The sequence below is a fragment of the Phasianus colchicus genome, chromosome 25, assembly GCF_987193195.1.
Source record: "Phasianus colchicus chromosome 25, bPhaCol1.hap1.1, whole genome shotgun sequence".
Lineage (NCBI taxonomy): Eukaryota > Metazoa > Chordata > Aves > Galliformes > Phasianidae > Phasianus > Phasianus colchicus.
The window spans coordinates 6,253,273-6,276,760 of NC_143460.1; the positions used below are offsets into that span (position 1 = coordinate 6,253,273).

Here is a 23,488-nt window from a genome sequence, read left to right on the forward strand (position 1 = left end):
CCGCCCCCGGGGTCTCCTTGGTCCGCGGTAGCTCCGCCGGCTGCTGTTGGCCGAGCCGCCGTGCGCGGGAGCGAGCGTTGGGAGCCGGCTGTCGGAGGCGCGGCTCTCCTCGCAGAGCGCCGCTCCTGCCGCCTGGGCCGCCCCGCAGGACAGCGCGGCGGCAGCCGGAGCTGTCCGGGCAGCACCGAGAGGGAAGCCGCGGCGCGACGGGAGCGAGTGCTGAGGACAGCTGTGCCGGAGGTGTGCGGGAGAACGGTCCCGGGACGGGGAGAGGGGCTGTGCGGGGCTCCAGGAAGCTGCAGGGAGGCGACGGGGGGGATCTAGCGAGATCTGAGGCTGTAGGCGGCTGCGAGGGGGTGTGGGGGTTCTGGGGAGCTGGATGATCGTTGTGGTCCTTTTCAGCCCCCCTGCCGTTCTGTGGTTCTGGTAAATGCTGTGGAAAGTGAAAGTGGTGTTTTTACACTGAACTTTGAAAATGGCAATTGATCTAAAGAATGAAGCTGTCACATATCCTTAGAAATAGCTGATGTGGACAGGAAGATTACCATATGCATATAGGTAACATATTTTAGAGACATAGTTACCGAATTACGTGACCAATTCTTTCTCCTGAAGCTGCAACAGACTTTAAATGCTCTAAACAATGTGGGTATAGTATTCTGACCTGGGAAACATACTGTATGGTTGTTCATTAGGCCAGCAGAAGTGAAGTCCATTGAACAAACTCTCAAGGAGTCCGGGCCTTTACACAAAGCAGAACTGTCCCACTCTGTGGGAACGTTAGGATGCCGTAGGCAGGCTCCAAGATATTGCCCTCTGTCCTCCTTCCAAGTTTATCTCTAAGCAAGGACAGGTGGATGATCTGAACAATGACCCAGTGTAAAAGGCATTAATACTAGGGGTAATGAAGCAGTTAAGAGGTTATGTTTATGTTGTAAAGCAGACATCCAAAAGTTATGACCAGATGTTTGTTAAGAAAGCAGTTGTTAGAAGGCAGTCGACCAATTAAGATATTTGTGGTTGGGTGGTAAGGATTTGTGTTTTCTTGGTATTGGTATGATTAATGAAGTGTCGCGAAAGAGTGTGAACCTGCAGTACTCAGCCAATGAAGAGCCAGAGAAGACAGAGATAAGGGTCCGGGCAGTAGGGGATAAAAGATGTAACACTGTTTTCTCTGTGCTCTCCTGCTTGCAGGAGGCCCGCCATTACAAATAAAGATAGATATAAAGATCAGAGATACTGTCCTGGAAAATTATTTGGCTATTTCCAACAATGCTTATAAATATCTTAGAGAAAGCCTATTGCATATTTGTCCAAAGTACTAGACCCTGTATCTCGAGGTTGGCCTGAATGTGTCCAGGTGGTAGCAGCAAGTGTCCTATGGGTAGAAGAGAGTATGTGTGTACACTTTGGGGGTGTAAGGAGTAAATTGTTGAGACTTTGATAGTATGTGTTTGCCCCCCCAAAGAGATTGCTCCTCATTTTGAGTCATGATCATTTAAAAAAAAAAAAAAAAAAAAAGGAAATTAAGAAAAAAAAGGAATGAGGGCAGGAATCCGCTCCTTGACCTCTTAGAAAAGCATGGTGCCAAATTCTCCCCCATGGAGATGAATTGGGCACAGAATAATTGGCCCAACTTAGAGGGAGTTGTGGATCATATAGATTCCCTCCACAAGCAAACTCGTATGGTGGAGGAAAAGGGAAAATCAATCACTTGTGCAGTTCCAGGAGCTGCTCTTACTGCTGCCGTAGAGATCCACAATGAACAGCACATGGCAGAAACCCAAATTATTCAGTCCTTGCAGGAATTGATTACAAAGACAAATCAGAAAACCTGGTGATCCTTCTCTGCCTTCTGATAGAAACTGGGCATGCATACGAAGAGACTGAAAGTGGGTATTCTGATGTTTGTATCGAGAAGGTCTCCCTATTCTGCTACAGAACTAGCCAAATAAAGGAAGGATTTTGGTTACACACCTAGGAAATCAGTATGTGTGGAAAGTGCCACTAACAGTGGGAGATCAGATCCTGTTGATTGAAAAGGAATCAGAGGGTTACTGGGGACCGCCACTGGCAACCACTGTGCCCTGTGGTCCCTTACTCAAAGAGCTGATTATTGGGATGATTACTCCCCAGGACAACTAGTGTTGATTGATTTGCCCCACACTGGTCCTGTCCCTTTAACCCTCAGGGAGACTCTTAACAAATACATCTGAAAGGCTCAAGATGATCAGGAGGAAATGTACAAAATTAGCTATCTGGATTTCACCTACCTTCTAACTTTGCTTCACTTGGGACCAGGAAGTTTCATGTTTGTTTTGTTTTCTTTTCCAGTTATGCTTCCTCTAACCTTGGTTCCTTTGGAACCGGGAAGTTCTCTCTTGTTTTCCAAATGCTAACGAATGCTGATCCTATTTCTGTGCCTCACATGTTCCCTTCTCGCTCTGTTCCTTTCTCTGGGATCCCCATGGTATCATTAGTCACTGTTTTGGACAGGAATCTTCTTCAGATTAATTTTTGTAATTGCTTATGATGGCCTTATCACAGTCACTGGCTGCTCATGGGGCCATGCCCATATTTGCCGTACTGGGCATATGGGACTGAATTCTAATTCTAACAGAGGCTTAACCCTTTCAACCATGGTTAAACACAGTGATTAAATGCATTCAGGGAATGAATGGGGCCAGGATAGTACTGGCTGATTGCCCCCAACTCCGGAGAGATGCAGGATAAAGAATAAAACTAGGGTGTCAGATTAACAAGTGATCTATGTGCATTGCTACACCCCTGCAGTTTTCCCTATCAGCACTGGGAACAAATCAGCAGTTATTATCTAGTGTATTATCTCAGTAGGAAAGAACTAATATAAAAAGTCCACCAGTTAATTGTAGATGCACTTGCCATAATTCAAATAATGTCTCCCTAGCTCTAAGTTGTGGAAGGTAAAAGAAATGCTTTACCCACTGAATTTTGAAAGGTGATTTGGGACAATGCAAACAAATTTCAAAGAGAATTTTAATCTTGATGACATCTAGTTAATTTTACTTGTGATCCTCTCACTAACTATGCCACAGCTTTTGTCCTAACAATATGCAATGTTTTGGTACATACCATATACCTAATAATTGTGCTGGGACTGAATCACAATGGAGTTGGTTTTTTTTTCCTGCAAAGAAGAAAGAATCCCAAATGCTTGTGGAGAAAGAAGATTCAGGGATTTCCTTTTCTTTCTCGCTAGCAGATCTTGATGCTCTCCTGTTCCTGCCTGTGGGCTGCTTGTCATGCCAGAGTCCTGCAGTCTCCAGAAGCTACCCCACATGGTACCAAAAGAGATCATGGACCTGGATTCAGCCATTCCTCATTCTCCCACTGCATGAGCTCTCATGGAGCAGCATGCTCCTCAAAAGTGGTCATGGTCATTTTGTGCAGTTACACAGTGTTTGTGTACTTATGTAGGAATGGAATGTTGTTTCTGCATTAGAACTAATAACGTGAGTATTTTATGTCGTTGTTTCTGCTCCCATCTTGTGTTGTTTGTCAGTACTAATAGCTCTTCTGTCTCTCCCAAATAGCATGGGTTTGTTCTTTTCTTTTTGGGTTCAGTATCATTTCTTGCCATTATGGAGTGTTTCTCTTCCTTTCCTTTGTTTTCCAGGCTGTTAATTGACTCCTCATTGGAGCTACAATGACCCAAACACAGACTACTATGCACTGACCAAGTGAGATGCAAAAAGAAGAGGTAGGCTCCAAAACAGGCTTCGGGTGAGTGCTGTGTATGACTTGTGGTTTCTAGAATGACACCTAAGTCTTACTAACCCGTGTTGTTTAGTATCTCGTGTGGAGGTTTCTTTTCTCCTTCCAGGACTGGAGACTCCAGATGCTATTGCCCTTCCTGATCCCTTTGGGTTGCAGTGTTAGACATGCCCACATGCTTTGAAGGGGTGATTCCTTCATCCTTATTAGAAGATCTTGTCTTGTGTTCAACAGGTAGCATTGGAGAACTGTGGCCCTCTGAACCGTGTGAGGACAGTACTGAGGCTCTTGGTGGTTACAGCAGGAAACCAGAGCCATAGATGGGTGCCAAGATGCACTCCTTATTTTGTCCGACAAGCTATGTTGACCCCTGAGGCCACTCCCATGCTTGTAGAGGTCCTATATTCATGGCATTGGTTGTCCCTCGTGCTCACTTTGTGTTCACCAGATGTTCTTATTTTACACCATCTTCCCCACCATATACTTACAAGCAAGTGTTCCACTTGGTCTCCATATCTCTCTCTGGCCAGGCAGATGCGGTGTGCCAACAAAACAAAGCATGCAGACCCTGAGAAGAAAAAAAAACAGGAGAGAAGCTGTCCTGGGTGAGACAGGAGAAGTGTCCCTTGAAGGGATGCTCCACTGGCACTGCCTCTCACATCCGCCGCCTGGTTCCTTCTCTCTCCTTGTCTTCTAGGGCTCACAAAGTCCAAACGTACCCTGATGGAGTTCAACTCTAGCTTGACCAACACTCACCACGTCCACAGTAGCTGGCTTAGGCTCCCAATTACCAATGGGATGCCTGCGGCTTCTGCCACTCCTACCAAACATGGGTTTGTTCTTTTCTTTTTGGGTTTAATATCATTTCTTGCCGTTATGCAGTGTTTCTTGTTTCTCTTTTCTAGTGTTTCATGTTGTCAATCTGTGCCTCATTGGAGCTACAGCGACCCAAATGCTGACTGCTCTGCTTTGACCAAGTGAGATGCAAAAAGAAGAGGTAGGCTCCAAAACAGGCTTCCAGTGAGGGCCGTGTATGACTTGGGGTTTCTAGAGTTAACTACTTTTCCAGTTCTCTTTCGTGTTTTTTTTTTTTTATTTCCCCCCCTTTTTCTAATTTATTTTCATTTTCTAATTCGCTTTCTAATTGTAATGCTTTCCTTTTCTCTGATTCCTTTTCCAGTTCCTTTTATTTTTTTCATTGCTGTTTCTGAATAATTTTCTAATTTGTTTTTTCCCTTTCTTTTCCTTTTTACCTTTTTCTTTTTTCTCCTTTTCATTTTCTAATTCTTTTATATCCTTTTCTACTTCCTTTTATTTTTCTTTCTAATTTATTTTCTCAAGTCTTTTTCCAATTCTTTTTTGTTTTGAATTCTTTTTCTATTCCTCTAATTCTTTCTTTTGCTAATTCTGTTTCCAATTCTGTTTCCGTTTCCAATTTTCTTTCTTTTTCTTCATTATGTTCCTTTTCTTTGTCATATTCCTTTCCATATTTTTTTCTTCATCATATTACAATTCCCATTCCAATTCTCATTCCATTTCTTTTTCCTTTACCAATTATTTTTCCATTCCTTTTTCTAAATCTCTCTTTATCTCTTTCTAAATCTGTTTTTTCTTTCCTGTTTCTAATCTATTTTGTTTTTCTATTTTTTTTTCTAATTCTTTTCCTATTTCTTTTTCCTGTTGCAAGTCTTTTTCCTTTTTCTATTTCCTTTTTTTTCGTTTTTGAATCCCAGTTCTTTTTCTAATTGTAGTTCTTGCGTTCTCTTTTTCTGGATAATTTTCCATTTTTTTCCTATTTCTTTGTCTAATTCTAATTATTTGTCTAGTTTTTTTTTCTAAATTTCCTTTTTTTCATTCTTTTTCTTTTTCCAATTCCTTTTCGTTTCCTTTTACCACTTCTCATTCTAACTTTAATTCTTCGTTTTCTTTTTATAATTCTTTGTTTTTTTTCTAATACTTGTTTCATTTTCTTTTCTCCTTTTCTAATGACTTCTCAAATTCTTTTTCTAATTCTTATTCTACTCCTTGTTTTTTTCTTTCTCTAATTCTTTTCCAACTTTTTTTTTCTTTTTTCTATTTCATTTTTTTCTAACTCCAACTCTTTTTCTAATTGTAGTTCTTTTTCTTTTCCCCATTCCAAATCTTTTCCCCAATCCACATCCTTTTCATTTTCTCTATTTCAGTTTTTTTCTTTTACATTTTCTAATTCTTTTCTGATTCTTTTTTTAAATTTGTTTTCGATTTTTTTCTGTCCTTTTCCTGAATCAGTTTTTTTTCTTTTTCTGATTCTAAATCTTTTTCTACTTCTCATTGTAATTCTTGATATTTTTCTATTTTTTTTCTTTATATTTTTCCTTTTTCTAATTCATTTTATTTTTCTCAATCTTTTTCTAATTATTTTTGTTTCCAGGTTTTTCTTTTTGCATTTTCAGTTTTTGCAGTTCTTTTTCCTTTTCCAATTATCATTCTAATTCTTTTTCTTTATCCATTGGTTTTTCTTTTTCTAATTCCTTTTCATATTCTTTCTCTTGCTCTAGTGCTTTTGTTTCCTTTCTCTTCTTTTTCATTTTCCAATTCTTTTTTCAGTTTTGATTCCATTTCCAGTTCTGTTTCCAATTCTTCATCTATTTTATTTTCCATTTATTTTCTCTGTTCTTTTTTGTCCAATTCCTTTTCTTTTCATTTTCTTTTCCATATTCTTGTTTTTCTCTCTAATTCTATTTTTTCTAATTCTTTTCTTTTTTATTCTTTTATTTTTCATAGTTCTATTTTTATATTTTTCTAGACTTTTTCTCACTCGTTTTCCAATGGTTTTTTTTAATTTTTTTCACTCTTTTTTCATTTTCTAATTCTAGTTCTTTTTCCAATTCTTTTTCTAATATTTTTTTAAAATTTTTTTCTCATTTCCCAATTCTTTTTCCATTTTTTTCTTTTTCCAATTCTAATCCTAATTCTTCTTCATTTTTCTTTTTCTAATTATTTTTCTCTTTCATTTTCTAATTCTATTTTCTTTTTCTGTTTCTAATTCTAATAATTTTTATAATTAGAATTCCCTTTTCCTTTTTATTGTTTCTTTTCTATTTCTTACTCTTTCTAATTCTTTTTCATTCTTTTACTTTTTATCTTTTTCTAATTCTTAATTGTTTTCCTTAATTAGTTTTCTTTTCCTTTATCTTTTTGTAATTCTAATTTCAGTTCTTTTTTTCCTAATTCCAGTTTTTTCCACAGCCTTTCCCAATTCTTCTTCTAGTTTATTTCCAATTCGTTTTCTATTTATTTTCCTAATTCCAATTATTTTGTCTTTTTCCTATTCCTGTTCTAATTCTTTTTTTTTTCTAATAATTTTTCTTTTTATAATTCTAATTATTTCCTTTTCTATTTCCTCTTATTATTCTTTTTCCATTTCTTTTTCTACATCTTTTTTTTACTCTTTCCTTTTCCCTTTTTTCTTTTTCTTTTCCCCTTATTTTCTTTTCTTTCTTTTTTTCTTAATTTTCGTCTTTTGTGAACCTGAAGTACTCAGGCAATGAGAAACCAGGGGAGGAGAAGGTAAGAGTCAGGTAATAGGGCATGAACAATGTCCTACTGATTCAGATTTCATTATTTGTGAAGAAAATACTACCAGTCTACAAGGGACTTATCCAGTTGGGTTGCATTGCCAGAATTCCAAACCCAAATAAACCGAAGGATGCCCAATTTTGTGGGTTTTCACTTGGTTTACTTGTATTGTCTGTGCAAATTCATGGTATCTTTGTACAGGTTTGTGGGTCTTCACTGGGCTTTGCAGAAGTCCGCCCTGGTTCACTGAAGACTTTACAGGATCACTGGTCTTCACTGAGGTTCCATGAAGTTCACATGGTTTTGTCAAATTTTGCACGGCTTCACTTCTGTTCACACTAGTTCACATATCTTCACTTTGGTTCAGTCAAGTCTGCACAATTTTACTGGTCTTTGCTGCCTTAAAATTTTACTTCTTTACTTAGTCCCTGACAGTTTGCAGGTGGAATCTCAATTTCTGAGTCATCTAGTGCTGCTGCCACTTCCCCCACCTTTCCAGGGTATGTGCCTGCAATTAAAATATCTACACATGGATACAATTTCACATTCTAAGGCAGTGAAACTTTCTGTCAAAGTTCAGTGAGGTGGCTTGAGCAATAGTGGGAGTCTGCTGAAGGTATATTGTATCCCCTCCTGCATGAAAGCAGAGTTTCTTCATCCTCTTCCTGCAAGGAAACTGTAAAGAACATGTTTTTTACATTGAAAACTGCCATCCGAATAGGCTCCAAAGCCCATTTCACCTCATACTCCAGCCCCAAACCATCAGTATTTCACGCCAAACTCCAGGTTCAAGTCCTTGCTAATTCACCCCAAATTGAGCTCCCAAAACCTCATTATTTCATCCCAAGTATCAGCCCCAAATCATTATTATTTTCCCCCAAACTCTACTCCCAAACCCTACCTATTTCACCCCAAACATCAGCCCCAACACCCCAATGTCACCCCCCAAGGATGCTCCAGCATCACTCCCCCAGCGTAATTCCTTAATATCACCCCCCTGTCATCCCAACATCACCCACCAGCATCAACCCAACAATGTCACCCCCCAACATCACCACACTATCAACCCTCAGTGTCACTCCAACATTGTCATCCCCCAGTGTCACCCCAACGCTCTCACCCCACCATCAGTCATTCATGTTAAATCCCAGTGGTACTCCAACATCACCCCCAATGATGTCACCCCAGTGCTACTTGCTGATGTCAACCCTATTGATATCCCAACATCACTCCACCACAACCACAGTGTCACTTCCTCCAGCGTCGCTCTCTGAAATGTTAGATAATTCCATTAAGTGGGAAGCAGAATCTCCCTAAGCAGGTGTGCTATTACTATCTGACCCTTGAGAGATGGCAAGTCACCGAAGAGGAGAGAGAAGGAACATGCCAGCGGTAGATTCGATTGGCAGCACCAGCACGGCATCCCCCACTTCAAAGTGCACTTCCGTGCTTTCTCCTGCTTTCATTCTCCCCAGGGTCTGTAGGGTTTGTTCCGCTTGCATGCTGTACCCATGCGGCCAGCGTGTGATACAGAGCCCAAGTGGAACATCAACTTGCAAAACAAGTCTTTGCAAGAACAAGACCAAATACCAAGGATAGCACTCTCCACAAAACATTTGCAGCCACAGCCACAAATATCAACTCCCTTAAAACTGCCAAAATACCTTATTCAATTCCAGGATCATTCTTCAGTCAGGGGCCTTTAGATCCCCAACATAACATCCCAACAACATCACCACCCAGCATTCACTCCCTGATGTCACTCCCTCCAGAAAAGCCCCAACATCACCCTTGTCACTAGAATGACACACCAGAAACATTCTCCAGTATCCCCAATGTCAGCCCCCAGTAATACTACAACATCACCCCAGTGTCACCCCCCCGTTGAACCCCCCCCCCAGCAATAACCCAACCTCATCCCCCCAACATTACTCCCTAATATCACCCCACTGTCACAGCAGTGCCACCCCAGTGTCATTCCTTGTATCACCCCAACAACGTTCCCCCAGTATCACCCCCTGATGTCACCTCCAGTCATACTCATTACCTCTCAATGTCATTCCCCAAAATAAACCCAGTGCCACCCCAACAATTTCACCCCAGTAATGTCTCCCCCAACGTCACTCTTAACATCACCCCAGCGTCACCCCCACATCCCCCCAAAACATCACTCCTTGACGTTAAACCCTAGTAATACCCCAACATCAACCCACAACTTCATTCCCCGACATCAACCCAACATCACTTCCTCCAGTGATACCCCAACATCACCCCCAGTGTCACCCCCTAATATCATCCCTGTATCATCCCAATTTCACTCCAGTGTCACCCCCCCAGCTTCACTTCCTGATGTCAATCCCAGCCACACCCCACCAGCACTCCCCAGTATCACTTCCAAACATCACCGCAGCGTCACTCCCTGTTGAAACCCCTCTTAGGGTAGGGATAGCCTAATATCCTTCCTAGTAATGTCACCCCAGCAATGTCACTCCTTGATGTTACCCCAAGTGATACCCCAACATCACCACCCAACGTCTCTCCCTTGTCACCCCAACAACATCACCCCAACGTCATTTCCTGATTCCTCCCTCACTTCCCTCCCAGCATCACCTCAATAATGTCACCCCCCCAACATGATTCCTCCCTCACTTCCCTCCCAGCATCACCTCAATAATGTCACCCCCCCAACAACGTCACTCCTTCATCTCATCCCCCAGAGATACTCTAACATCACCCTACAACATCACTGCACAACGTCAACCCAGTTTCACCCCAGTGTCACACCAGTGTGCCCCCACCAGTGTCACCCCAACAGTGTAACCCCAATATCACTCCCTTATGTCATCCCCCAGTGAAACTCCAACACCATCCTAGTCTTATCGCAATGTAACCTCCCAGCTTCACTCCAACAATACTACTCAAAAAAACCCCAACATCACCCCCACCAATAATTATCTCCTGTAATGCTACAACACAATGGAAAATGCAACAACAATAGCAAAAAAGCAAGTCCTAGGTTGCAATAAGTGAGGACTTGCTTAAACACAGCAGCTGTAAACACAAAAACAAGGAACAAAATCTGCTTAACTTTAGAAGACCTCAAGCAAGCAGGGACCTCCAGCAAAAGCTGCTCATTCCTGCTGACAACACTTAAATGAGGCCTGGGAGGGGGTGGAGCCAGGATCCACCCCTTTCATCACTCAGGTGCGTTTTGTGCACCTGAGCTCCTCTGGTTTGTCCCTTCTCAATTATTGTTTCAAGCCACAACTTAGGGTTTCCACTACATTCCCCCCAACAATATCACTCCAACATCACTCCCTGATGTCCCCCCCATGATATTCCAACATCACCCCTCAGCATCACCCCCCCACATCATCCTAGCCCAATGTCACCCCAGTGTCACCCCAGTGTCACCAGCAGAGTCACCAATTTTAGAAAGTCAGGCAATTTTACCAATTGCCTTTGAGGACAGAGTTGAATCAAAATATGCGTGCCATTGTTGCTCATCCACTGATAAAACTCCCCTTGCCAGACAGGCAGATCCAATCACCAGCTGGTTACTAGTCTTTTTTTTTTTTTTTGCTTCAGGCCTTATGGGAACAGTTAGGCCACAGCCTGAAGCAGTGATTGAGCACCTGGTGAAGGGTGTAGCCAGCCCTGTGAGCACAGGTGGAAGCAATTCACCTATGGGACCGGATAGGGCTGACCTTGGCTCCACCCCCTCCCTGACCACATTTAAGGGCTGGGAACAGTAAGGGCAGCATCTCTACCTGGGGGTTGTCTCCTTGGGAGTGAGTGCAGACCTTTGGAAAGTGGTGAGTGATTCATGCGTTATTGGTTGCTGCCATGCCTTGTTACTGATGTTGCTGCCATGCCTTGTTACTGATGTTGCTGCCATGCCTTGTTACTGATGTTGCTGCCATGCCTTGTTACTGATGTTGCTGCCATGCCTTGTTACTGATGTTGCTGCCATGCCTTGTTACTGATGTTGCTGCCATGCCTTGTTACTGATGTTGCTGCCATGCCTTGTTACTGATGTTGCTGCCATGCCTTGTTACTGATGTTGCTGCCATGCCTTGTTACTGATGTTGCTGCCATGCCTTGTTACTGATGTTGCTGCCATGCCTTGTTACTGATGTTGCTGCCATGCCTTGTTACTGATGTTGCTGCCATGCCTTGTTACTGATGTTGCTGCCATGCCTTGTTACTGATGTTGCTGCCATGCCTTGTTACTGATGTTGCTGCCATGCCTTGTTACTGATGTTGCTGCCATGCCTTGTTACTGATGTTGCTGCCATGCCTTGTTACTGATGTTGCTGCCATGCCTTGTTACTGATGTTGCTGCCATGCCTTGTTACTGATGTTGCTGCCATGCCTTGTTACTGATGTTGCTGCCATGCCTTGTTACTGATGTTGCTGCCATGCCTTGTTACTGATGTTGCTGCCATGCCTTGTTACTGATGTTGCTGCCATGCCTTGTTACTGATGTTGCTGCCATGCCTTGTTACTGATGTTGCTGCCATGCCTTGTTACTGATGTTGCTGCCATGCCTTGTTACTGATGTTGCTGCCATGCCTTGTTACTGATGTTGCTGCCATGCCTTGTTACTGATGTTGCTGCCATGCCTTGTTACTGATGTTGCTGCCATGCCTTGTTACTGATGTTGCTGCCATGCCTTGTTACTGATGTTGCTGCCATGCCTTGTTACTGATGTTGCTGCCATGCCTTGTTACTGATGTTGCTGCCATGCCTTGTTACTGATGTTGCTGCCATGCCTTGTTACTGATGTTGCTGCCATGCCTTGTTACTGATGTTGCTGCCATGCCTTGTTACTGATGTTGCTGCCATGCCTTGTTACTGATGTTGCTGCCATGCCTTGTTACTGATGTTGCTGCCATGCCTTGTTACTGATGTTGCTGCCATGCCTTGTTACTGATGTTGCTGCCATGCCTTGTTACTGATGTTGCTGCCATGCCTTGTTACTGATGTTGCTGCCATGCCTTGTTACTGATGTTGCTGCCATGCCTTGTTACTGATGTTGCTGCCATGCCTTGTTACTGATGTTGCTGCCATGCCTTGTTACTGATGTTGCTGCCATGCCTTGTTACTGATGTTGCTGCCATGCCTTGTTACTGATGTTGCTGCCATGCCTTGTTACTGATGTTGCTGCCATGCCTTGTTACTGATGTTGCTGCCATGCCTTGTTACTGATGTTGCTGCCATGCCTTGTTACTGATGTTGCTGCCATGCCTTGTTACTGATGTTGCTGCCATGCCTTGTTACTGATGTTGCTGCCATGCCTTGTTACTGATGTTGCTGCCATGCCTTGTTACTGATGTTGCTGCCATGCCTTGTTACTGATGTTGCTGCCATGCCTTGTTACTGATGTTGCTGCCATGCCTTGTTACTGATGTTGCTGCCATGCCTTGTTACTGATGTTGCTGCCATGCCTTGTTACTGATGTTGCTGCCATGCCTTGTTACTGATGTTGCTGCCATGCCTTGTTACTGATGTTGCTGCCATGCCTTGTTACTGATGTTGCTGCCATGCCTTGTTACTGATGTTGCTGCCATGCCTTGTTACTGATGTTGCTGCCATGCCTTGTTACTGATGTTGCTGCCATGCCTTGTTACTGATGTTGCTGCCATGCCTTGTTACTGATGTTGCTGCCATGCCTTGTTACTGATGTTGCTGCCATGCCTTGTTACTGATGTTGCTGCCATGCCTTGTTACTGATGTTGCTGCCATGCCTTGTTACTGATGTTGCTGCCATGCCTTGTTACTGATGTTGCTGCCATGCCTTGTTACTGATGTTGCTGCCATGCCTTGTTACTGATGTTGCTGCCATGCCTTGTTACTGATGTTGCTGCCATGCCTTGTTACTGATGTTGCTGCCATGCCTTGTTACTGATGTTGCTGCCATGCCTTGTTACTGATGTTGCTGCCATGCCTTGTTACTGATGTTGCTGCCATCTTGACCGCTTTCATTGGGTGGAAACCATAAGGGCAGCATCTCTCCATGGAGTGTGGGGCGAGGTCTGGTCCTTGAGAAAGGGCGAGTGATTCCTTCTTATTTCGGGGCTGTGTTTTTTCCCATTTTGGGGGCTTCCTGACCTCATTTAAGTGCTGGCACCTGTAAGGACAGCGTTTATCTCTGTAGACTGTTTCCTGTGGAGCATGGGGATGTGTTGGTTCTTGGGAAGGGGGTAAGTGGTTTCTTTATTTCAGGGCTGTAATCTCTCTCTTTTTTTTTTTTTTTTTTTTCCTCTAGTATCCTGACCACATTTTAAGGGGTGGAAGCCACAAGTGCAGCATCTCTACCTGGAGACTGCTTCCTTGGCAGTGTGGGCTGAGTGTTCATCCTTGGAATGGGGTAACTTATTCTTTTTTTTTATTTCAGGGCTGTGATATCCCCTTCTGGGGGTATCCTGACTACATTTAAGGCCTGGCAGCCATAGGTGCAGCATCCTGGCGGCAGCTTCCCTGGGAGAGTGGGGTGAGTATTTGGAACGGGGCATGTAATTCCTTCTTTATTTCAGGGCTGTGAGCTCCACCTTTTTGGGGGGATCCCAAACTGGATTAGAGCAGCTGTATTTGCATGTTTGTCATCACAATGCCCTTTTTTCTTCTCTAAGGGAGATGAAGGTGTTATCTCCCTTTCTCTGATATGGTGATTGAAGGACTGACACATGTTTCTTTCTTTCATTGCTCCCTCATTTCTGGAATGCTTCAATCAGCCTCAGGATAATGCTGGTTAGCTGACCGAGCATTGCTGTTATGGGAATGCCCAGAGCTAACGTCCTTTTCCATAAAGAGGTTCTTCATTCTCCAGGTCTTTTAAGCAAATCTTTCTGAGCTTGTTATCTTCTGGTTCCATCTCTGTTCACCATTTCATGGTTCTTATAGCATGATCTCCAACCTGGGGCTCCAAACATGGTTTGTGTGCACCTCTATCATCCCATTTCATGACTGTAGTTAAGAGTGTTATGCACTGCTTCCAAGCATACAAAGTTGTTTAAAGGCATTCTGTGCACCCTTACATGTAATAAATCAGCTGATCTCTTTTTTTTTTTTTTTTTTTTTTTAGCTTGATGGGGTTTAGGGATTGCTGGAGTTTGTCTCATCAGGGGTGTAAGCACTCTGAGATCTACTGAGCAGGTAACAGAGCATTCCAAGCCCCGTGTTTGTGCACTAGCTTGTATGCAGGCAGGTTTCTAATGGCTGTGGGAAGCTCACTTAGGGATCAAATGGGTTGCAGGTGGCTCACCTTTCTCTATGGGGTCTATTCTCCCAGCCTGCTGCACTACACGGCTGATGATAGAGTGAGGTGCTTCGGCCAGGACCTGAAGAACACTCCCAGAACGTAGTGGCCATCTGCTTCATCCTCACTGTGCTTAATATGGTCTGCACCACTCAAGCATAGTGATAACAGGTATTCTGTTCCTATTTTGTCTGGTTCTCTCCCATATCTCCCTTACAAATTTGTCAATGGTAATGGATCCCAAGGCATTGTTCTCAGAGCACATTGTGACTGACCACCTTGGGATCCTACAGTCCTTTCTGTTTGAACAGCAGATCTGACTTCATCTTTATAGAAGGCCAAGGATTGTCCTCTTTTGGACCACTGTACTCAGCATCACCCCAGACATCTCCATCCTAATTGTCTGGAGATCCTATTAGTTTCCTAATCTCTATGACACCCAAACCCCCATCCCTCTTCCTTCCATCCCCTGTCCCCCATTCAATAGCTCTACAGCTCTGGTTCCCAACAGTGTGATGAAGTGAGGTCCCTGGTCTGCTGAATACTGGGACTGGTCCAGAGAGGCTCTGTGATACAGCTAGATCAGGTTGCCCAGAACCTGGCCCAGCCTCACCTTGGAAGGGACAAGGCATCCATCATGTGTCTGAGTAACCTGTTCCACTGTGTCACCACCCTCACAAGATTTTCTTTATATCTAACCTAAATTTTTTCTCATTCTTCCCTTTAGGTATTGAAAGGCTGTTACCAGGTCACCTCAGAGCCTTCACTTCTCCAGGCTGAACAGCCCCAATTTTCTCTCTTCATAGGAAAGGCATTCCATCCCTTGGTTCATATTTGTGGCTATTCTCTGGATGTACTCCAACAGCTCTATGTCTGTGTCCTACACTGCAGCCATCCAAATCCAGACACAGCACTCCAGGTGAGGCCTCACCAGCATAGGGCAGAGGGGCAGGATCATCTCCCTTTGCCTACTGACCACGCATCTTTGGGTGGAACCCAGCATACAGTTAGCTTTCTGGGCTGGGAAGGTACATTGCTGAGTGCCCACTACTCAGCCTGTTGAGGTCTCTCTGGATGGTGTCCCATCCCTCTGGTGTGTCACTGCACCCCACAGCTCGGTGTCATTAGGGTGCACTTGACCCCCACTGTCAATGTCACTGATGAAGAGGCAATCCCAGATGTTTATACAAACTCGGCAAAGAACCGCTTGAGAGCAGCCCTGAAGAGAAGGACGTGTGGATCCCAGTGGATAAGAAGCTGGACATGAGCTAGCAGTGTGCACTTGCATCCTGGAAAGACAACTATATCCTGGGCTGCATTAAAAGAAGAACAGCCAGCAGAGAGAGGGAGGTGATTTTTTTTTTTCTTTTTTTTCTTTTCCCCCTCTACTCGGCTCTCATGAGGCACCATCTGCTTAACTGCGTCCAGGCCTGGAGCCCCCAGCACAGGAAGGACTTGGAACTCTCAGAGTGGGTCCAGAGGAGGGCACTAAGATGATCAGAGGCCTGGAGCACCTCTCCTATGAGGAAAGGTTGAGGGAACTGGGCTTGTTTAGACTGGAGAAGAGAAGGCTGCGGAGAGACCTCATTGTGGCCTTCCAGTACTTGAGGGAGTGGATAAACAGGAGGGGAAACAGCTGTTTATGAGGGTGGATCAGGATAGGACAAGGGGGAGTAGTTTTAAACTAAGACAGGAGAGGTTTAGGTTGGATATTAGGAGGAAGTTTTTCACTCAGGGTGGTGATGCACTGGAACATGTGCCTTGGAGTCACTTCCAGGAGGATCTGCTCTGCGATCATTCACAGCACAGAGGTGAGACTGACATGTTGATAGTTCCCAGGGTCATCCTTTTTATCCATAATAACAGGTGTGCTGTTGCCTTTTTTCTACTCACCAGGGATTTCACCTGACTGCCACAACTTCTCAAATACTGTTGAGAATGGCTTGTTGACTGCATCAGCGAATACCGTCGTGACTCTGGGATGCATTTCATTGGGACCCATAGACTCCTGGATGTTCAGGTTCCTCAGGTGATCCAAACCCTATCTTGACTCTCAGTGTGGGGCAGGGAGGTTGTTGGTGGGGGTGGCATTGCTTTCTCAATCCCCACCTGCACAGCCAAAGGTGAGGGCTGTATATAATGAGCAGTTAACAGAGGAGATGGAAGCAAAAGTGTTGTTGGGTATTTGAGCCTTTTCTTGTGTGTTGTTCTCAGCTACTGTGCTGCTGGTGAGCAGCATCATGCACAGAGTGCAGCCCCCCAATGTATGCAGGGTAGTGCTTTCGTTACTGTGCAGCATTACTGGGAGCTGTGGTTCTCCCAGGTGCTGTAACGTCTGCATGGAGAGATGTGTGAATCTTCATGAGAACAGCTAGAAACGGAAAGCTGGATTTCCTGGAATGCCCCAGAATCCCACTTTGCTGACTGGTAATTGTCTGCCCAGCAGGTAAGGGCAGCGTATGCACACCAATGTTTACCCATTATGTAGCGTGGTACAACGTAGCACTCCCGGAGCTCTTTATTGCATTTTAGGGTACCCCAAAGGCTGCCTGTCCTTTTCTTCCCACATTCTATTTGTCTCTGGCCTTTCACTGCAGTGTTCTCCTTCTCTTTACCCTAGACATTATCTACTGCATTTTCTTGCTGTCCTGTTTTGGTGTTCTGTGCCCCCATTGTCTTGGCCATTGTACTTAGCTTTCTTTGCTGCATTCTCTTCAGCGTTTGGTTTTGGTGTTTCTTGCCATGTTCTCTTGGCCGTTGTCCTCAGCATTTCCTGCCATCTCATAGCCATTGCCTGGGCGTTCCCTGTGATGTCCTCCTCGGTGTCCTGTTTTGGCGTTCCCTGTGGCATTCTCCTTGGCCTCCTGTTTTGGCCTACCCAGCCACCTTCTCTTGGCCTTCTGCATGGGCTTTCTTTGCCATGTTCTCTCTGGCCACTTGTTCTGGAGTTCCCTGCCACATCCTCTTGGCTTCCTGTTTTGGCATTTCTTGCCATGTTCTCTTAGCTCTTGCCTAGGCATTTACTGCTGTGTTCTCTTGGCCTTCTGTTTTGGTGTTTCTTGCTGTGTTTTCTCAGCCTTTGCTGTTGGCCTTCCCTGCTGTGCTCTCCTTGCCCTCACCATAGCTTTTCACTGGGTATTTTCCTTGCTTTTGCCCTTCCCTTAGCCTTAGCTGTTTGCTTTGCCTTTACCTCAGATTTCCCTTTGCTTGTCCTGGGAGTTTGGCACGCCTTTGCCTTTGGCTCTCTGGGATTGGCTGGGAGGCAGTGTTAATTGTAATCTTGACCTGAACCCCTAGCTTAATGGGAACTCTAATGATAATTACATTAACCTGCAATGCATCTGTAAACCTAACCCTTAGCCTGATGTAAAAAAAAAAAAATGTCTCTAACCCGAAATGCAGCAATAAAAATAACACCCCTTGTTTTCTGTCAAATTAACCTTCATCCCAATCGTAGTGCAGAAAAGAAGTTGTAGTTAGTTTAACAATTCAAGCCAACAAATAGCATTAATTTTATCCCTAATGCTCCTTTGTGACATCATTAGAGCAGTGTGCACAGGGTGCAGCCCCCGCATATGTGGGATAGTGCCTTCATTACTGTATTGTGTCCAACAGGTGGCAGCGGAGAGCTGTGGCGCTCCTGAGCGCTGTAAAAACTGCACAGAGTGATCTGTGGCTCTTCATGAGAACAGCCAGGAACAGAAATCTGCATTTCCTGCGATACCCCGGAAGCCAACTTTGCTGACGGTAATAATCTGCCCAAGAGGTAAGGGCAATGTTTACCCATTACTTAGTAAGACACAAGGTAGGGTACCTTGAGTTAATTTCTGCATTTCAGCGTGCCTTACAGGCTGTCCGTTCTCTTCCTTGTGCGTTCTCCTTGCCTCTCCTCTGTGCCTAGTTATTTCCTGCAGCATTCTCTTTGGTCTCTGTTCTGATGTCTGTGGTGGCATTCTCTTGTGCCTTGCCCAGTGTTTTGGCGTTCCTGGCGGTGTTTTCTTGGGCCCTGCCCTCCGTTTTGGCGTTCCGTGCGGTGTTTTCTTGGGCCCTGCCCTCCGTTTTGGCGTTCCGTGCGGTGTTTTCTTGGGCCTTGCCCTCCGTTTTGGCGTTCCCTGCATTGTTCTATTGGGCCCTGCCCTCCGTTTTGGCATTGCCTGTGGCATTATCTTGGTTTTTGCCTTCTGTTTTGGTGTTCTGTGCAATGGTCTCATCAGTCTTGTGCTGTTTTGGTGTTCCTTGCGGCATTCTCTTTGATCTTGTCCTTCATTTTGGCATTCCCGAGGCTGTCCCTTGAGGCCCAGCCTCTGGCGAGGCCTTCCCTTTGTTGTTCTCCATGACTTTGCCTTGTCTTTGATGTTGCCTTCCCTTGGGTGCTGTCTATACCTTTGCCTTCTGTTTTGGCGTTCCCTGTGGCATTCTCCTTGGCCTCCTGTTTTGGCCTACCTAGCCACCTTCTCTTGGCCTTCTGCATTGGCTTCCTTTGCCATGTTCTCTTTGGCTGCTTGTTCTGGCGTTCCCTGCCACGTCCTCTCGGCCTCCTGTTTTGGCACGTCCTGCCGTGTGCTCTTAGCCCTCACCTAGGCATTTCTTGCTGTGTTCTGTTGGCCTTTGCCGTTGGCCTTCCCTGCTGTGCTCTCCTTGCCCTTGCCCTCACCATAGCCTTTCATTGGGCATTCTCCTTGCTTTTGCCCTTCCCTTAGCCTTTGCTGTTTGCTTTGCCTTTACCTCAGATTTCCCTTTGCTTGTCCTGGGAGTTTGGCACGCCTTTGCCTTTGGCTCTCTGGGATTGGCTGGGAGGCAGCGTTAATTTTGATCTTGACCTGAACCCCTAGCTTAATGGGAACTCTAATGATAATTACATTAACCTGCAATGCATCTGTAAACCTAACCCTTAGCCTGATGTAAAAAAAAAAAATGTCTCTAACCCGAAATGCAGCAATAAAAATAACACCCCTTGTTTTCTGTCAAATTAACCTTCATCCCAATCGTAGTGCAGAAAAGAAGCTGTAGTTAGTTTAACAATTCAAGCCAACAAATAGCATTAATTTTATCCCTAATGCTCCTTTGTGACATCATTAGAGCAGTGTGCACAGGGTGCAGCCCCCGCATATGTGGGATAGTGCCTGCATTACTGTATTGTGTCCAACAGGTGGCAGCGGAGAGCTGTGGCGCTCCTGAGCGCCGTAAAAACTGCACAGAGTGATCTGTGGCTCTTCATGAGAACAGCCAGGAACAGAAATCTGCATTTCCTGCGATACCCCGGAAGCCAACTTTGCTGACGGTAATAATCTGCCCAAGAGGTAAGGGCAATGTTTACCCATTACTTAGTAAGACACAAGGTAGGGTACCTTGAGTTAATTTCTGCATTTCAGCGTGCCTTACAGGCTGTCCGTTCTCTTCCTTGTGCGTTCCCCTTGCCTCTCCTCTGTGCCTAGTTATTTCCTGCAGCAATCTCTTTGGTCTCTGTTCTGATGTCTGTGGTGGCATTCTCTTGGGCCCTGCCCTCCGTTTTGGCGTTCCGTGTGGTGTTTTCTTGGGCCCTGCCCTCCGTTTTGGCGTTCCGTGCGGTGTTTTCTTGGGCCCTGCCCTCCGTTTTGGCGTTCCGTGCGGTGTTTTCTTGGGCCCTGCCCTCCGTTTTGGCGTTCCGTGCGGTGTTTTCTTGGGCCCTGCCCTCCGTTTTGGCGTTCCGTGCGGTGTTTTCTTGGGCCCTGCCCTCCGTTTTGGCGTTCCGTGCGGTGTTTTCTTGGGCCCTGCCCTCCGTTTTGGCGTTCCGTGCGGTGTTTTCTTGGGCCCTGCCCTCCGTTTTGGCGTTCCGTGCGGTGTTTTCTTGGGCCTTGCCCTCCGTTTTGGCGTTCCCTGCATTGTTCTATTGGGCCCTGCCCTCCGTTTTGGCATTGCCTGTGGCATTATCTTGGTTTTTGCCTTCTGTTTTGGTGTTCTGTGCAATGGTCTCATCAGTCTTGTGCTGTTTTGGTGTTCCTTGCGGCATTCTCTTTGATCTTGTCCTTCATTTTGGCATTCCCGAGGCTGTCCCTTGAGGCCCAGCCTCTGGCGAGGCCTTCCCTTTGTTGTTCTCCATGACTTTGCCTTGTCTTTGATGTTGCCTTCCCTTGGGTGCTGTCTATACCTTTGCCTTCTGTTTTGGCGTTCCCTGTGGCATTCTCCTTGGCCTCCTGTTTTGGCCTACCTAGCCACCTTCTCTTGGCCTTCTGCATTGGCTTCCTTTGCCATGTTCTCTTTGGCTGCTTGTTCTGGCGTTCCCTGCCACGTCCTCTCGGCCTCCTGTTTTGGCACGTCCTGCCGTGTGCTCTTAGCCCTCACCTAGGCATTTCTTGCTGTGTTCTGTTGGCCTTTGCCGTTGGCCTTCCCTGCTGTGCTCTCCTTGCCCTTGCCCTCACCATAGCCTTTCATTGGGCATTCTCCTTGCTTTTGCCCTTCCCTTAGCCTTTGCTGTTTGCTTTGCCTTTACCTCAGATTTCCCTTTGCTTGTCCTGGGAGTTTGGCACGCCTTTGCCTTTGGCTCTCTGGGATTGGCTGGGAGGCAGCGTTAATTTTGATCTTGACCTGAACCCCTAGCTTAATGGGAACTCTAATGATAATTACATTAACCTGCAATGCATCTGTAAACCTAACCCTTAGCCTGATGTAAAAAAAAAAAATGTCTCTAACCCGAAATGCAGCAATAAAAATAACACCCCTTGTTTTCTGTCAAATTAACCTTCATCCCAATCGTAGTGCAGAAAAGAAGCTGTAGTTAGTTTAACAATTCAAGCCAACAAATAGCATTAATTTTATCCCTAATGCTCCTTTGTGACATCATTAGAGCAGTGTGCACAGGGTGCAGCCCCCGCATATGTGGGATAGTGCCTTCATTACTGTATTGTGTCCAACAGGTGGCAGCGGAGAGCTGTGGCGCTCCTGAGCACCGTAAAAACTGCACAGAGTGAGCTGTGGCTCTTCATGAGAACAGCCAGGAACAGAAATCTGCATTTCCTGCGATACCCCGGAAGCCAACTTTGCTGATGGTAATAATCTGCCCAAGAGGTAAGGGCAATGTTTACCCATTACTTAGTAAGACACAAGGTAGGGTACCTTGAGTTAATTTCTGCATTTCAGCGTGCCTTACAGGCTGTCCGTTCTCTTCCTTGTGCGTTCCCCTTGCCTCTCCTCTGTGCCTAGTTATTTCCTGCAGCATTCTCTTTGGTCTCTGTTCTGATGTCTGTGGTGGCATTCTCTTGGGCCCTGCCCTCCGTTTTGGCGTTCCGTGTGGTGTTTTCTTGGGCCCTGCCCTCCGTTTTGGCGTTCCGTGCGGTGTTTTCTTGGGCCCTGCCCTCCGTTTTGGCGTTCCGTGCGGTGTTTTCTTGGGCCCTGCCCTCCGTTTTGGCGTTCCGTGCGGTGTTTTCTTGGGCCCTGCCCTCCGTTTTGGCGTTCCGTGCGGTGTTTTCTTGGGCCCTGCCCTCCGTTTTGGCGTTCCGTGCGGTGTTTTCTTGGGCCCTGCCCTCCGTTTTGGCGTTCCGTGCGGTGTTTTCTTGGGCCCTGCCCTCCGTTTTGGCGTTCCGTGCGGTGTTTTCTTGGGCCCTGCCCTCCGTTTTGGCATTGCCTGTGGCATTATCTTGGTTTTTGCCTTCTGTTTTGGTGTTCTGTGCAATGGTCTCATCAGTCTTGTGCTGTTTTGGTGTTCCTTGCGGCATTCTCTTTGATCTTGTCCTTCATTTTGGCATTCCCGAGGCTGTCCCTTGAGGCCCAGCCTCTGGCGAGGCCTTCCCTTTGTTGTTCTCCATGACTTTGCCTTGTCTTTGATGTTGCCTTCCCTTGGGTGCTGTCTATACCTTTGCCTTCTGTTTTGGCGTTCCCTGTGGCATTCTCCTTGGCCTCCTGTTTTGGCCTACCTAGCCACCTTCTCTTGGCCTTCTGCATTGGCTTCCTTTGCCATGTTCTCTTTGGCTGCTTGTTCTGGCGTTCCCTGCCACGTCCTCTCGGCCTCCTGTTTTGGCACGTCCTGCCGTGTGCTCTTAGCCCTCACCTAGGCATTTCTTGCTGTGTTCTGTTGGCCTTTGCCGTTGGCCTTCCCTGCTGTGCTCTCCTTGCCCTTGCCCTCACCATAGCCTTTCATTGGGCATTCTCCTTGCTTTTGCCCTTCCCTTAGCCTTTGCTGTTTGCTTTGCCTTTACCTCAGATTTCCCTTTGCTTGTCCTGGGAGTTTGGCACGCCTTTGCCTTTGGCTCTCTGGGATTGGCTGGGAGGCAGCGTTAATTTTGATCTTGACCTGAACCCCTAGCTTAATGGGAACTCTAATGATAATTACATTAACCTGCAATGCATCTGTAAACCTAACCCTTAGCCTGATGTAAAAAAAAAAAATGTCTCTAACCCGAAATGCAGCAATAAAAATAACACCCCTTGTTTTCTGTCAAATTAACCTTCATCCCAATCGTAGTGCAGAAAAGAAGCTGTAGTTAGTTTAACAATTCAAGCCAACAAATAGCATTAATTTTATCCCTAATGCTCCTTTGTGACATCATTAGAGCAGTGTGCACAGGGTGCAGCCCCCGCATATGTGGGATAGTGCCTGCATTACTGTATTGTGTCCAACAGGTGGCAGCGGAGAGCTGTGGCGCTCCTGAGCGCCGTAAAAACTGCACAGAGTGATCTGTGGCTCTTCATGAGAACAGCCAGGAACAGAAATCTGCATTTCCTGCGATACCCCGGAAGCCAACTTTGCTGATGGTAATAATCTGCCCAAGAGGTAAGGGCAATGTTTACCCATTACTTAGTAAGACACAAGGTAGGGTACCTTGAGTTAATTTCTGCATTTCAGCGTGCCTTACAGGCTGTCCGTTCTCTTCCTTGTGCGTTCCCCTTGCCTCTCCTCTGTGCCTAGTTATTTCCTGCAGCAATCTCTTTGGTCTCTGTTCT

At 45.5% G+C, this 23,488-nt stretch overlaps 2 long non-coding RNA genes across 3 annotated transcripts; both read left to right on the top strand.

Annotated features, from left to right (window-relative positions):
* The first annotated feature begins 61 nt into the window (after positions 1 to 61).
* Positions 62 to 9,027, top strand: LOC149915067 (uncharacterized). Its single transcript, XR_016459862.1, has 4 exons — positions 62 to 240; positions 3,242 to 3,762; positions 4,284 to 4,750; positions 7,513 to 9,027. It is a non-coding gene; the product is annotated as an uncharacterized LOC149915067 (long non-coding RNA).
* Positions 9,028 to 13,590: 4,563 nt separating this feature from the next.
* LOC149915068 (uncharacterized) lies at positions 13,591 to 15,917 on the top strand. 2 transcript variants are annotated; one of them, XR_016459889.1, is made up of 4 exons: positions 13,591 to 13,807; positions 14,399 to 14,469; positions 14,606 to 14,743; positions 15,300 to 15,917. It is a non-coding gene; the product is annotated as an uncharacterized LOC149915068 (long non-coding RNA). The 2 variants fall into 2 exon arrangements; XR_016459890.1 differs by having other exon boundaries at positions 15,379 to 15,917.
* Positions 15,918 to 23,488: the final 7,571 nt, after the last annotated feature.